Here is a 15,771-nt window from a genome sequence, read left to right as displayed (position 1 = left end):
GACACATTTAAAAATATATATTTTAAAACAGCAATTTCCTATTTGTACTTATAGCCCTATAACTTAAAAAAACAATATTTAACTTGTATGGGAACAGTAAATGAGAGGAAAATTACAGCTAAGCACAAACACCACAAAAGTGTTAAAAGAGCCTTGGTCCTTAACGTACAACATGGCCAAAACAGGCCAGTCCTTAACGTACAACATGGCCAAAACAGGCCAGTCCTTAACGTACAACATGGCCAAAACAGGCCAGTCCTTAACGTACAACATGGCCAAAAACAGGCCAGTCCTTAACGTACAACATGGCCAAAACAGTCCGGTCCTTAACGTACAACATGGCCAAAACAGGCCAGTCCTTAACGTACAACATGGCCAAAACAGGCCGGTCCTTAACGTACAACATGGCCAAAACAGGCCAGTCCTTAACGTACAACATGGCCAAAACAGGCCGGTCCTTAACGTACAACATGGCCAAAACAGGCCAGTCCTTAACGTACAACATGGCCAAAACAGGCCGGTCCTTAAGGGGTTAAAGGTATTTGTAAGGACACTGAAGGCATTACTAGTAGTGCAAAAAATATAAAAGTACAGGTTACACCAAGCGATCAAATATTGCAAAAAGTAGGAAAATTATGAAATAGGTCAAAAGGACACAGTCCAACATATTCACAATCTGTAGGTGTTTTTTCTTCATACTTGGATGTTTAATGGACACATGTAAAGAGATACAACATGACAGGCAATGGTGTAGTATGTTTTTGGTATGATTAGGACATACAACATAAACATGTGGATTTCCACTCACATGAGGTGGAGCTTCCAACCAGCTCCGGCTTACACAGTGGTACCATCCCCACTGATGGATGTGTGACTGTTATTATATCCTCAGCAGCATAGCAATATATATATATAAAAAAACTTTTTAAAAACATAATAGTGCTCGCTGGTGCAGTGAGTAAATGGGATAAATAAAGATACGAATTTTACTCACATGTTAGAGAGTAGTTGGCCCACTCAGAATTGTCAGCATAGGTGGTAAAATCCTCACCAAGAATATTGTATTCTGCAATCTTATAGAATTCTAATCAATGGGGATTGTACCACTGTGCACTGTCTAAGCCGGAGCTGGTTGGAAGTTCCACTTCATGTGAGTGGAAATCCATACGCTTCTGTTGTATGTCGTAATCATACATAAACATACTACATCATTGCCTGCCATTTTTATTATCTCTCTAGTGTGTCCATGGAACATCCATGTACGAGGTTAGACCACCTACAGACTATAAAAATTTTGGACTGCGTGATTTGGACTATTTTCATAATTTTCCTACTTTTTATACTATATAATCTCTAGGTGCAACCTGTACTGTGTAATGGTCCTGTGTAATGGTCTCAATGAACTGAAGTTGTGCCTTGTGATCAGTGTCTGTTGTCTTTACCTCTGCTGTAAGTTGAATCACTATCGCTTGTCCTATCTTTTGTATTACTAGTAGTGCAGCTTACTAAAAACAGAATGTAAAAATAATGTCTGTGTTTGAGCACAGTGTGTACATACAGTCAATACAGTTAAATAATATATTCCTAAATTAAAAGTATTTAATATAGTTAAAGCTATCTTTATCAATATCTGGACTGTTACTGTAATGCTAACAGTGAAATGGATTCACTCCTCCCCCCACCTTGACTGTAGGAATAGTATGACCCATTGAATCTTCCTTTACTATTTGGAAGCAGGAGTGAGCTGAAATTTCCAGCAAATTCAGGCTTTAAATCAGTGACTACTACAGGTTGGCAATAATAACTAGAGAGTAAATGAAGGTGAGTGAAGCTTTATGGACTAGATTTCATACTGCAAGCTACATGAAAATAAAAACATATATACTTTATTTAGGTAGTGAAGTGGACCCAGTTGTAGCCCTTTAATGCTTTGTGGTCCGATAGGAGAAAAATAAATATCTCCACAAACCAGGCCGCATTTTCCAACTGCGTTGGTCCGGGCCCCTGACTATAAGAATTTGATTTCTTCCACACACAGCAACACTGGGACTAATAGGCAAAGGATTATGCATGTCTTCCCCAGCACACGGAGCCCGAGTGGAGAGAAGACAGATGACAGTCTGCACCAGCCCCACCCGCTCCCATTCTAGACTCCCATCAGTCTCAGTCTCGAGGTCCTGTCCCACCATGTTACTTTTACTTGAGATTGGTTATAAGGAATGCATGTTCCTGGCGACACTCCCAGTTACCACTCCTTTTTTTATATATGATGGACTCCCATCAGTCTCAGTCTCGAGGTCCTGTCCCACCATGTTACTTTTACTTGAGATTGGTTATAAGGAATGCATGTTCCTGGCGACACTCCCAGTTACCACTCCTTTTATTATATATATATTCATTCCCAAGTAAAGGAAAATTCTGGCACATTATAGGGATTATATAGTGCCAGGAAAACACAGCCGTTTTCCTGGCACTATAGGTCCCTACAGTGCTCCCCTCCCTCGCGCCCCCACTCGCGCGGGGCTAAAGAGTTTAAAACCCCTTCAGGCACTTACCTGAATCCAGAGCCAATGTCCCTTGGCGCTTGGTCAGACTTCGCTTACACTCCTTCCCTGCTGACGTCATCCTGCAGGGAAGACCTAATGCACATGCACAGCAATGGCCGCTCATGCAATAAACCTCCTCCCCATAGGAAAGCATTGAATTAATGCTTTCCTATGGGGAAAAAATCTTACGCTGTAAGTCCTCATGCAGAGCGTGAGGACGTCCAGCGTCAGATACCGGACCAAAGGTCCATTTCAATGCAGGAAACCTGTTTACATTGCAGATCTCTGGAAATGCAACGTTTTACATTGCAGCACTAAGTGCAAAAGGGACACTGCACCCAGGCCACTTCAATCAGCTCAAGTGATCTGGGTGGCTACAGTGTCCCTTTAAAGCTTTTTATACAGCAGTTTTTATTGCAATCACTTAATCACATTAGATGTGTCACATTCAATAAAAATTGGCACTTAGAGTTCAATAGGGCTTTGTAAGATAAAATAATTCTGGCTGAGGAAATCAACTGTGGCTGCAATAAACAAAAAGGAAGTACTTTGCCATTGCAAACAAAAAAATAAATCTGAGAGAAAGTAAATGGTAATAAACATAATCTGAATAATCCATCTGCAGTGTTCAGTTTGTGGAGAGCTGCAGGATTTAGTCAGATGAGTGCTGCGGGGTTCAGGGCTCCGTCTGTGGCGTGCTGCACGGTGTAGTGCTCATTATGTGGAGTGCTGCAGGGTTCAGGGTTCAGTTTGCATGGAGTGCTGTGGGGCTCAAGGTTCAGTCTGTGGAGTGCTGCTAGGTTCAGGGCTCATTCCTTGAAGTGCTGCAGGGATTCAGAGTTCAGTCTTTGAGTGTTGTGGGCATGGGCGTCCGCAGGAATTTTTGCAGGGAGGGGGCATAATTGTAATGACATTTATGCTTGGCCCCTTTTTGACAGTGTCATGAAGGGGAGGAGCACAGTCATTATCACATAAAGCCAGGGTGAATAGCGTTTTCACAACTATGGTGACAGGAATACATGTTTGTATTCCTGACACTATAGTGTTCCATTAAGCAAATTAAAGGAACATTCTGGTCACCATAACAACTTCATCTAAATGAAAATGCTATAATGCCAGGAGGCTCCTGGGCGCTCTCTTTCCTTTAAGGGGTTAAACCGCTCTAAAACCCCAAAGGCTTCCTCCAGCTCCAGATCTCCAGGTCGCTAAGTAGTATTCAGCTTCTGAAACGGAGTGTCAGGAAGTGCAGACTGACGTCAGGCATGGGTGCCGCTGATTGGCTAGAGTGGTCGGCTGACGCTCTAAGCCAATCGCTAGTTCCCGATTCATAACATTTTCTACGTTTTTATGAATAGGGAGCTACTGATTGGCTTAGAGTGCCAGCTGACCACTCTAGCCAATCAGCGGCACCCCTACCTAGCAGCACTCGGTAAATAAAAGTGAACACATTAACACTGATATGTTTACCTGGGGAGATGAAAAGGTCCAAAGTTTCCTGCCAGGCCAAGGCACCAAAGCCTTATGATGTGGTGTCCAGAATGAAGTGGAGGGATCACTTCACTTGTCCTTCCTACTCCCATATCATTTTCTTCTCCATTTGACACAGCCTTCATTTTCTTCTGATACTGTCTTCTCTCCTCCTTGGCTCCTTCATCTTTCTGCTACTTTCTGCTTATTTTGTGCCCTTGTGCTCCTTTCTTTTTCTGATCCCTTCCTGCTCCGTGTTGCCCCTTCTTTCTTCTTGCTGCCCCTTCCTGCTCCTTGCAGACCCTTTCTGCTCCTTGCAGACTCTTCCTACTCCTTGCTGACCACTCTTGCTCCTTGCTGACCCCTCCTGCTCCTCGCTGACCCTTCCTGCTCCTTGCAGACCCTTTCGGTTCCTTGCAGAGCATTTCTGTTCCTTGCAGACCCTTCCTATGCCTTGCTGCCTCTTCCTACTCCTTGCTGATCCCTCCTGCTCCTTGCTGCCCCTTCCTACTCCTTGCTGGCCCCTCCTGCCCCTTGCTGGCCCCTCCTGCCCCTTGCAGACCCTTCCTGCCCCTTGCAGACACCTCCTGCTCCTTGCTGACCCCTCCTGCTCCTTGCAGACCATTTCTGTTCCTTGCAGACCCTTCCTACTCCTTGCTGCCTCTTCCTGCTCCTTGCTGATCCCTCCTGCTCCTTGCTGTCCCTTCCTACTCCTTGCTGACCCTTCCTACTCATTGCTGACCCCTCCTACTCCTTGCTGACCCTTCCTACTCATTGCTGACCCCTCCTGCTCCTTGCTGACCCTTCCTACTCATTGCTGACCCCTCCTGCTCCTTGCTGACCCTTCCTGCTCCTTGCTGACCTTTCCTGCTTCTTGCAGACCCTTCCTGCTCCTTGTAGACCATTTCTGTGCCTTGCAGACCCTTCCTACGCCTTACTGCCTCTTCCTACTCCTTGCAGATCCCTCCTGCTCCTTGCTGCCCCTTCCTACTCCTTGCTGGCCCCTCCTGCCCCTTGCAGACCCTTCCTACTCCTTGCTGACCCCTCCTGCTCCTTGCAGACCCTTCCTACTCCTTGCTGACCCTTCCTACTCCTTGCTGACCCTTCCTACTCATTGCTGACCCCTCCTGCTCCTTGCTGACCCTTCCTGCTCCTTGCTGACCTTTCCTGCTTCTTGCAGACCCTTCCTGCTCCTTGTAGACCATTTCTGTGCCTTGCAGACCCTTCCTACGCCTTACTGCCTCTTCCTACTCCTTGCAGATCCCTCCTGCTCCTTGCTGCCCCTTCCTACTCCTTGCTGGCCCCTCCTGCCCCTTGCAGACCCTTCCTACTCCTTGCTGACCCCTCCTGCTCCTTGCTGACCATTCCTACTCCTTGCTGACCCCTCCTGCTCCTTGCTGACCCTTCCTTTTCCTTGCTGACCTCTCCTGCTCCTTGCAGACCATTTATGTTCCTTGCAGACCCTTCCTACTCCTTGCTGCCTCTTCCTGCTCCTTGCTGATCCCTTCCTGCTCCTTGCAGACGCTTCCTACTCCTTGCTGACCCCTCTTGCTCCTTGCTGACCCTTCTTGCTCCTTGCTGACCCCTCCTGCTCCTTGCTGACCCTTCCTGCTCCTTGTTGACCCTTCCTGCTTCTTGCAGACCCTTCCTGCTCCTTGCAGACCCTTTCTTCTCCTTGCAGACCATTTCTGTTCCTTGCAGACCCTTCCTACTCCTTGCTGCCCCTTCCTACTCCTTGCTGACCCCTCCTGCCCCTTGCTGACCAATCCTGCCCCTTGCTGACCAATCCTGCCCCTTGCTGACCCATCCTACTCCTTGCTGACCCTTCCTGCTCCTTGCTGACCCTTCCTACTCCTTGCTGACCCTTCCTACTCCTTGCTGACCAATCCTGCCCCTTGCTCACCCTTCCTGCTCCTTGCTGACCCCTCCTGCTCCTTGCCGACCCTTTCTGCTTCTTGCAGACCATTTCTGTTCCTTGCAGACCCTTCCTACTCCTTGCTGATGCCTTCTGCTCCTTGCTGCTCCTTCCTACTCCTTGCTGACCCCTCCTGCCCCTTGCAGACCGCTCCTGCTCTTTGCTGCCCCTTCCTACTCCTTGCTGACCCCTCCTGGCCCTTGCAGACCTTTCCTACTCCTTGTTGACCCCTCCTTCTCCTTGCTGCTCCTTCCTACTCCTTCCTGACCCCTCCTGTCCCTTCCTTCCTGCAGACCCTTCCTACTCCTTGCTGACCCCTCCTGCCCCTTGCAGACCCTTCCTACTTCTTGCTGACCCCTCCTGCTCCTTGCTGCTCCTTCTTGTTGACCCTTCCTGATCCTTGCTGCCTCTTCCTATTCCTTGCTGACCCCTCCTGCTCCTTGCTGCCCCTTCCTGCTTCTTCCTGCCCCCTCCTGCTCCTTGCTGACCCCTCCTGCTTCTTGCTGACCTCTCCTGCTATTTCCTGGCCCTTCCTACTCCTTGCTGACCCCTCCTGCTCCTTGCTGACCCTTCCTGCTCAATTCTACTCCTTCGACTTCACCCTTCTGCTCCTTGCAAACCTTTCCTACCCCTTCCTGCTTCTTGCTGCCCCTTCTGTTCTTCCTGCTCCTTGCTGCCCCTTCCTACTTCTTCCTGACCCTTCGCAGAACCTTTCTGCTCATTTCTGTTACTTCTACTTTACCTTCCTGTAGGCTTTCTGTTACTTCTACTTACCTGATCTGTAGGTTGCCCCCCCATCCCTCACTTACCTGATCTGTAGGTTGCCCCCCATCCCTCACTTACCTGATCTGTAGGTTGCCCCCCCATCCCTCACTTACCTGATCTGTAGGTTGCCCCCCCCCCCAATTCCCTCACTTACCTAAACTGTAGGCTGTCTCCCCCCCATCCCTCACTTACCTGATCTATAGGCTACACTCTGTGCTGCTTCCTTGCGGATGCAGCCAGGAGAAAGAAGCAGGGATAAGCTGTAGCTTCCTATCCCTGCCTTTCTCCATTCACACCTGCTGACCGGCACCAGTAGTGCAGTTTATTATCACACAAATGTAAAATATCAGCCCATGGTTGTGGGGTTCAGATTTCAGTCCGTGGAGTGGTGCTGGGTTCAAAATTCAGTCTATGAAGAACTGTTGGGTTCAGAGTTCAGACTGTGGAGTGCTGCGGAGTTCAGAGTTAAGACTGTGGAGAGATGTGGAGCTCAGTCTGCAGAGTGTTGTGGGATTCAGAGTTCAGTCAGTGGAGAGATGTGGGGCTCAGTCAGTGGAGAGATGTGGGGCTCAGTCAGTGGAGAGATGTGGGCAGGGCCGTTTGAAGGAATTTGGGGGCCCCAAGCAAAACGGACATGGAGGCCCCCCCAAACTCCAACCCCCCCCCACCTCCCACATGCACGCTCAAGGTCTGGGCCCCCCGGCGCCTGCACCCGGGTCCTTCCCCCCCCAACCCCCCGAGTCCGCCCACAGGGATGCAGTGTCTGCAGGGCCGGTGCAAGGATTTTTGCTGCCCTAGGCAAAAGTATAGTTTGCCGACCCCATGTGACATCACAGTGCCCCACCCATATGATCTGCCATGTTAACTAACACAGTGCTGCAGTGCCGCCGTGGGAGAACGGGAAGCAGCTCAATTTTTTGAGGGCCATTTACACAGCTCAAGGTCTGGGTCCCAGGGTCCACCTTCATGTTCCACCAATGAGTTTGTTCACAGGGGTGTGTGTGTGTGGGGGGGGGGATGTCCTGATGTGTGTAAGGAATGCATTGTGTGAATCTGTGTTGGTATGTGTAAGGGCTGCAAGGTGAGTTTGTGTATGTATGGGATGCAGTGTGTGTGTCTGTAAGGCAGTGTTTCCCAACCCAGTCCTCAAGGCACACCTACCAGTCCAGGATTTAAGGATTACCCAGTTTTGTCTAAGGTGTTTTTAGAAAAAAAAAGAAAAAACACCTTAGACACAACTGGGTCACCCCTAAATCCTGGACTGGTAGGTGTGCCTTGAGGACTGGGTTGGGAAACACTGCTGTAAGGGATGCACTGAGTGGGTGGAAGGGGTGCATTGTGTGTTGCTGTGTGTAAGGGATGCAATGCTTGTGTATGTGTGTATGTGTGTAATGCATTGTGTGTTTTTCTGTGTGCAAGGGGTGCATTGTGTGTGTGTGTGTGTGATGGATGTCAATCTCTCCCCCTACCCCCGTCAATTTCCTTCTTCTCCCCCCCCCTCTCCAATTTCCTTATTCTCCCCCTCCCTCTCATTGCCTTCTCCCCCCTCCAATTTCCTTCTTCTCCCCCTCCCTCTCATTTCCTTCCTTCCTCCCCCCTCCAATTTCCTTCCTCCCCCCCCTCCAATTTCCTTCCTCCCTCCCCCCTCAAGTTTCCTTCCTCCCTCCCCCGTCAAATTTCCTTCCTCTCCCCCTCCCTCAAATTTCCTTCCTCTCCCCCCTCAAATTTCCTCCCTTCCTCTCCCCCCCAAATTTCCTCCCTCCCTCTCCCCCCAATCCCTCAAATTTCCTCCCTCCCTCTCCCCCCCACTCCCTTAAATTTCCTCCCTCCCTCTCCCCCCACTCCCTCAAATTTCCTCCCTCCCTCTCCCCCACCCACTCAAATGTCCTCCCTCCATCTCCCCCCCACACCCTCAAATTTCCTCCCTCCCTCTCCCCCCCACTCCCTCAAATCTCCTTCCTCCCTCTCCCCCCCACTCCCTCAAATTTTCTCCCTCCCTCTCCCCCCCACCCACTCAAATTTCCTCCCTCCCTCTCCCCCCCACTCCCTCAAATTTCCTCCCTCCCTCTCCCCCCCACTCCCTCAAATTTCCTCCCTCCCTCTCCCCCCCACCCACTCAAATTTCCTCCCACTCCCCCCCACCCACTCAAATTTCCTCCCACTCCCCCCCACCCACTCAAATTTCCTCCCTCCCTCCCCCCCCACCCACTCAAATTTCCTCCCTCTCCCCCCCCACCCACTCAAATTTCCTCCCTCTCCCTCCCCCCCTCAAATTTCCTCCCTCCCCCCTCCCCCCTTTAAATTTCCTCCCCCCCTCCCTCCCCCCTCAAATTTCCTCCCTCCCTCTCCCCCACCCCCACTCACTAAAATGTCCTCCCTGACACCCGGCGGGCGCGCGAGGGAGCACTCTCCCTGGCTGAGTGCTTCCTCTTCAGCTTCCTCGCGCGCCGCGTACTGATGCCGGAGCCGGAAGATGACGTCATCTTCCGGCTCCGGCATCAGTACGGTGCGCGAGGGAGCTGAAGAGGAAGCACTCGGCCAGGGAGAGTGCTCCCTCGCGCGCCCGCCGGGTGTCAGCAGGGCCAGCCTCTGGGGGGCCCTGAGGTGACCGGCTGCTGGGCCCCCCAGGAGAAGAGGCTGGCCCAGTGGGTACATACCGGGGTCGCAGGGCCCCCTGCGACCCGGTATGTACCCACTGAATGTTGTGGTTGTCATGCCCTGATGGCGGCTCTGCCGGCTCTGCTTGGGGCCCCGGGCCAGCTACCTGTCCGGTAGCGACGGGCCTGGATGTGGGGCTCAGTCTGTGGAGTGTTGTGGGGCTCAATGCTCACTTAGTGGAGAGATGTGGGGCTCAGTCTGTGGAGTGTTGTGGGGCTCTGTGGCGAAGCCAACCTCGCCACTGTGAACTGGAGGAGCCTGGTTGCTCGCCTGCTGCCTTTAGATTATGGACCGACCAGCAGCTAAAGGGTTAATTTTGCTGTGCAGAAGGATTTATTTCTCCCTTTCTGCACAGCCGTTCGGTAGATTCCATCTACCGAACAAACAGCCGTTTACCAACCTCCCCAGAGCCGTGGGAAGCCGGCCGGCGCTGTTAATTGGCCACCCAGAAGCTGGAGTGTGCTGCCAATTTACCTCCCTGAAGCTGCGGTTAACCGCAGCTTAATTGCTTGTTACTGGGTGGCCGCTGTTACACTTAGCGGCCGCTAGGTGGCGCTGTTCTGGAGCTCCCCGTGATACCGGAGAAACTGACGGAAGCCAAGCACAGAGAGATGGACACAGGTTTCTTCAGGAAGGAAGAGATTCTTTATTGGATCACCGATCGGGACTCAGAGGGACTAGCGTCACCAAAATACCACAAGTTCTGAGCCCCGGACAATAGTGCAGGCTCCTTATATAGGCATCTAACTCCTCCCATATTAAGCTCCACCCGCACATTCTCTTAACCAATCAACACAAATAAGAATTAACTTCCTGTTTGACCGCATGGCTTGTCCAGCACAATGGAGGAGGGGGAATACTATATCCTGTATTCTTGCACATGCTCCGTACACTACTGATCGTATCTTGCCTCGTGCAACCAACTGATCGATACGTCAGCATATGCACGTACACATGCCACGTGGTAATCTCGGCCTACTAAATTTATTTTTACCGAGATTCCACCACATTCCCCCCTTTGATGCCTCTTGATATTTTACAATTACTTGAGGCATCACATAACCTTAGTTTTGCTTACACCGCAAGTTACCTTGAACCAGACCAGACTTATCTTATGATGTGAATCTTCAACATTCATCTTCCTGCATTGGTTCTCCTTGATCTAGAGCCTTATACTTATATATCGCCATTATCTGTGCAGCAGCCTTCCTCTCTGCTATACTTCCTATCAGGCTTTGCACAGACCTAACTACTAAGGGTATAAGACACGGTAGGAGTAGACACAACAGTAAAATCAGTAGGACTCCACCTACCACTGCCTTAAGCCCTCCAAACCACTCATACCAGCTACCAAACCAACTACTTGGATTATACCCTTTCCATACCTGAGTAGGCACATGCGCTAGTTTAACCATATGGCTAGTAAGCTCAGCTATTGCTTGCCCTTCGTCATCTATTTGAAGACAGCAATTGCTTAGGTTAAACTTCCCACATACACCTCCCTCTACTGCCAAAAGGTAATCCAAGGCTAATCTATTCTGGTATACTGCTGTCCTCATCCTGGTATTATGTTTCACTAGGAGATTGAGCGCTTGTGATGTTTCATTAGTGATAATCTCAACCACCGCCTGTAATCTTATAATGCGGTTGAGCATATAAATAGGGGTTCTATAACCAAAGGTACCATCTTCTGCCCACGTGGCTGGCCCATAATAATCTATGATACGCTGGGGAGGCCATTCATTATCTTCCCAGGTGCCTATCTCTAAGGGTCCCCTTTTCTTCCTATGATTCACATCATACACTTTAACACCTAAAGTCTCACCTGTTTCAATCGGTAACAAGAAGAAGGATGGTTTGAGCATACCCAACACACATGCCCCTTCCCAGTCCTGTGGCAGCTCCGAATAGGCTTTCTTACCACAGATCCAGTACAAATTTGCTGGGGCTCTCCAGGTAGATGTGATAGATAGATCAAACCACACATCCTTTAAACTGGCATATCTAGCAAACGGGTTAGATGGTTCTGAGACATTTGAAGCCGACCACCAAGTTGTATTTTTAGTATCATCATCATAAGCTTTTTGCCCTAGACAAGTTAATTCTCCTACAGAAGTATTATACATTATTCCTTTCCTTGCTATGCAAACATAACCTATGATGGAGGTCTTTAATCTCCACTCAGATTTACCTCTAACACTCAAATGATAATCGGCTTGTGTAGATATTAGTTGGTCAACTGCCTCAGAACCGGACATTACCTCCTTTGCTTCCCAAGGCCATTGGTCTCCCATGTTAGTACCTCCACACACATAGCAGTTGGTAACATTAAGACTACCGGCAATACTTTCGGCTAAATCTATGAACAGGTTTTTAGCGTTATGGGGGATCTTATTATCTATGCTCATCTCTTCATAAAAGGAATGGTATACTTGATGAGTCTGGGAGGATACCGTATCAGTCTCTATTCCTATAAACAATAATGTCCCAGGATCTAAACCCGTCCCGTATATCTGAAACCCAAATAAATTTCCATACTTATCTAAGAACTTGTCGGGGTTATTAATAAGTATATGGACTGGGTTGCATTCCATAGACTTACAATAAGGGCTAGTCGGCAACTTAGTCACTATCATGTCTTTATCTACTGTCTGTCCCCAAGTCGCCCACCCCACACAAGACCAATATGGGCAAAAGTTATAGTCTTTATTTGGGCATCTAGAACTCACATATTTATTTTTACTACTGGGACAAATATATTTATCGTTAGATCCATACGTCCTCTCCCATCTAAGATCTCCACATACATTCCACGGCTTTCTACCACTTGATATCGCCTTACATGCATCAAATAGCAGAACACCCGAAGAATATACGGATTCTAACACCGTCTTATTAATTAGGGTCCCCTGAGGATCTCCATTCCTGAGAGTCAACCAAATTGTACGAGGTTGATACTCTGGACTGAAGCACTTAGGTTCTCCTACTCCTAAATGGCACACACTATAGTCTATATTTAGGTATCTACATCTTGATACCTCTCCTTTACATTCGTATTGTGAATGCCAAATTAGGGTTTGGGAAATATGGTTACCTGTTCTCGTAGTCTTAATGCATACCTCACAGCTAGGAGTGTCGGTACCTCTACCTTCCTGAATATAAAAACACATATAAATAAACACAATCAAAAGCACATCTTTCGCCGTCATCCTCAGTCTTCGTCCGTGCGATGGAACCTCAGCTTCCAGGATGTGAGGGCTGCAGGGAATGGAGTTCTGCTCGTCTTCACAGGTGTCCCTTCGAGACTTTCCTGGCTTATACACTATGTGTTGGTAAGCGGACAGGCTTTATTATGGCCTTCTCACTCACACCTGTAACAATAAAATTTGTAATCCACAATAATTCCTCGTTACTCCGACTGAGTAGTGCGTTTCAACCGGATCTTGCAGGGATTCTCTGGATCTGCTGTAACTTGCCAAGAATCGACTGCTGCTGGTTTAACCCTGGAGTGATGTATCCACGGAGTCACTTCGGCTACTTTTATCGCTGTAGGGGTAGACAAAAGAACAACATAAGGACCTCTCCACTTGGGCCCTAACGGTACATTATTCCACTCTTTAATCCACACTTGGTCTCCTGGATGATAACTATGAACAGGGGGATAAATATTCACAGGTAATCTATCTTGTACCCATTTCTGTACCTCCTCCATAGTCTTACCCAACTCTACAACCTGCTGCCGGGTAATTCCTTCTCCCAACTGACTCAAATCCCCCCTTAAGTTACCAAGCACGGGAGGTGGTCGCCCATACATAATTTCAAAAGGAGAGAGGCCCATCCTTCTGGTAGGGGTACTGCGGATTCGCAATAGAGCTATAGGTAAGAGAACGTTCCACTTAAGTTGGGTTTCCTGGGGGGCGGAGCCTGACCGCGAGCGGGAGCAGTCGCCATCTCACGGAGCTCCGTGGGTTCTGGCCGAAAAAGCCTGAATTTTGAGGGATTCAACCCTCTGCCCTACCTGCCACAGGCTGTTAACCCACGGAGTGTGAAAACCGGAGCCGATCTATGCCTTTCATCCAGCCGGCGAGAGGCAAGCGGCTGAAACGCAAACCCGGGGCCTACACGCACTCCCGGAGCCCGAACTGGTCTGACCTGCTGGATTGCTGGCAGCCCCACGGAGACCCGGAGGCTGAAGATTTCGCTGACACCTCCCAACTACCCTTCACACAGATGGGCAGACGATCACAGAAGGCCCCCCTGGAGCCACAACCAGGTTCCAGAGACATAGGGGCCTTACTGCAACGAAACCAGGCAGCTAAGATGGCGGACAAAGCAGACCACAGACCAGCAATCTCTCCTGCAGAGTCTGCTCGCCCAGACCCACTACCAGAGCAGGTACAGGGCACAGCTGAGAAGGTGGATGGCTCGGCGCCGGTTACCCAGCGGGATTTCCACAACCTGGTGCAGGAAATCAAGTCCCTCCTGGCAGCAGACGTGGCAAGTATTAAGGCAGACATACAGGCGGTGGACACTAGGGTGAAGGCCTCGGAAGAGGATATAGGCACACTTAAGCAGGGACTCTCAGACCTCCAAGCCACAGTCCTGGCCATGCAAACGCATCAACAAGCACTCTCACTGCATTACACAGCCCTAGATGACAGGTCTCGGCGAAACCACCTGAAAATTAGAGGGATCCCTAACACAATCACGCCGGACGAACTACCTCATTATATGAGGCGCCTGGTGGCCTCCATACTACCCCAGTCCCAAGCCAAGAAATTCTCTATAGACGGGATATACCGCCTACCAGCTGCAGGTGGCGCTACCTCTACCATGGTGAGGGATGTGATCGTCCGCTGCTCCACCTCACAGGATAAAAGGCTCCTGATGACAGCGATGCATGGCAAGACACCACTACCCTTTGAAGGGACCAACCTTTCATTTTTCCAGGACCTTACGAGGTCCACACTACAATGGCGTCGATCCCTACAATCAGTCACCAGCCAGCTAAGGGCAGCAGGGTTGGAATACCACTGGAGATCCCCTAGGTTCTTAGTGGTCACTCATACAGGGACTGTCCATAAACTTTCTTCGCTGGCCGAGGCGCCTCAATTCTTCAAAGCCCTGGGTATCCAGGCCCAGCAGACCCACCCGGAAAGACACTCCGGAACCAGAACAGCGGTACCCTCAACGACCATGGACCACCCGACTCTAAGATCCGAAACCTGAATACCCCGGGGGATACCCCGATGCCATGAGGCTCATACACAGCTGTTTAGTTCTGTTAAACCCTATTACTATGTTATTCTTATAAACATGACTACAAGGCTCCTAGGTCGACATGACAGCGACTATACACCCACCACAGACGCACCCTGGAAATACCAAAATAAGACGCAGCCTAATGTGACTGTACGGACATAATGCACACGACATGGATTGCACTCCACACCCCCCCGCCACCCCCTTGGTTAGGGGCACATATAGAAGACGGCCTGACTCCATAACCTTGGATTTGACGCACTAGACCGCATGGCTGATCTCCCTAAGCCAACCATACTCCCATGACTACATATTAATGCACACGGACTTGGCGCAAAGACACATACCACAACTTTGACTAATGTGAAAGCTTATCTCGTATATCTATGTATCCCCCACCCTTCCTTTCTATTCTGTAACCCAAAATGCGTTGATATGAAAAAAAAGAAAAATTTCAATAAACAGAGATTGACAAAAAAAAAAAAAAAAAAAAAAAAAGTTGGGTTTCCTGACACATTTTAGCCAACTGGTTCTTAATAGTTCTATTCATTCTCTCTACCTTACCAGAACTCTGGGGTCTATATGCGGTATGAAGCCTCCACTTTATACCAAGCATATGAGTCAGTTGTTGTAGGCACTGATGAACAAAAGCTGGACCATTGTCCGATCCTATAGAACAGGGTAGTCCATATCGGGGTATTATTTCTCGTAGCAGGAATCTCACAACTTCTCCTGCTTTCTCTGTACGAGTAGGACATGCTTCTACCCAGCCTGAATAGGTGCACACAATTACCAACAGGTAACGATGTCCACCCGATTTAGGCATCACAGTAAAGTCTATTTGTAGATCGGACATGGGGAGTCCCCCCATAAACTGGACTCCTGGTGGCTTTACTGGTCCTTGTCTTGCATTATTCTTAGCACACGTTACACATCTGCGTACAATGGCCTGAGTCAAGTTGGACAATCTTGGTATGTAGAAATGTTTCCTGAGAGATTCTTCTGTACTGTCTCTCCCAGAATGTGTCCCGTTATGATAGTTCTGGACAATTTCTACTGCTAGTGATGCTGGTATAACTATTCTTCCATCTTCTAGCTGATACCACTTGTTCTCCAAATACTTTCCCGGTTCAGTCTTTAACCACTCCTCTTCTTGAG

Source organism: Pelobates fuscus, chromosome 3 (genome assembly GCF_036172605.1).
Source record: "Pelobates fuscus isolate aPelFus1 chromosome 3, aPelFus1.pri, whole genome shotgun sequence".
Classification (NCBI taxonomy): Eukaryota; Metazoa; Chordata; class Amphibia; order Anura; family Pelobatidae; genus Pelobates; species Pelobates fuscus.
Note: the sequence above shows the minus strand (reverse complement) of the source record.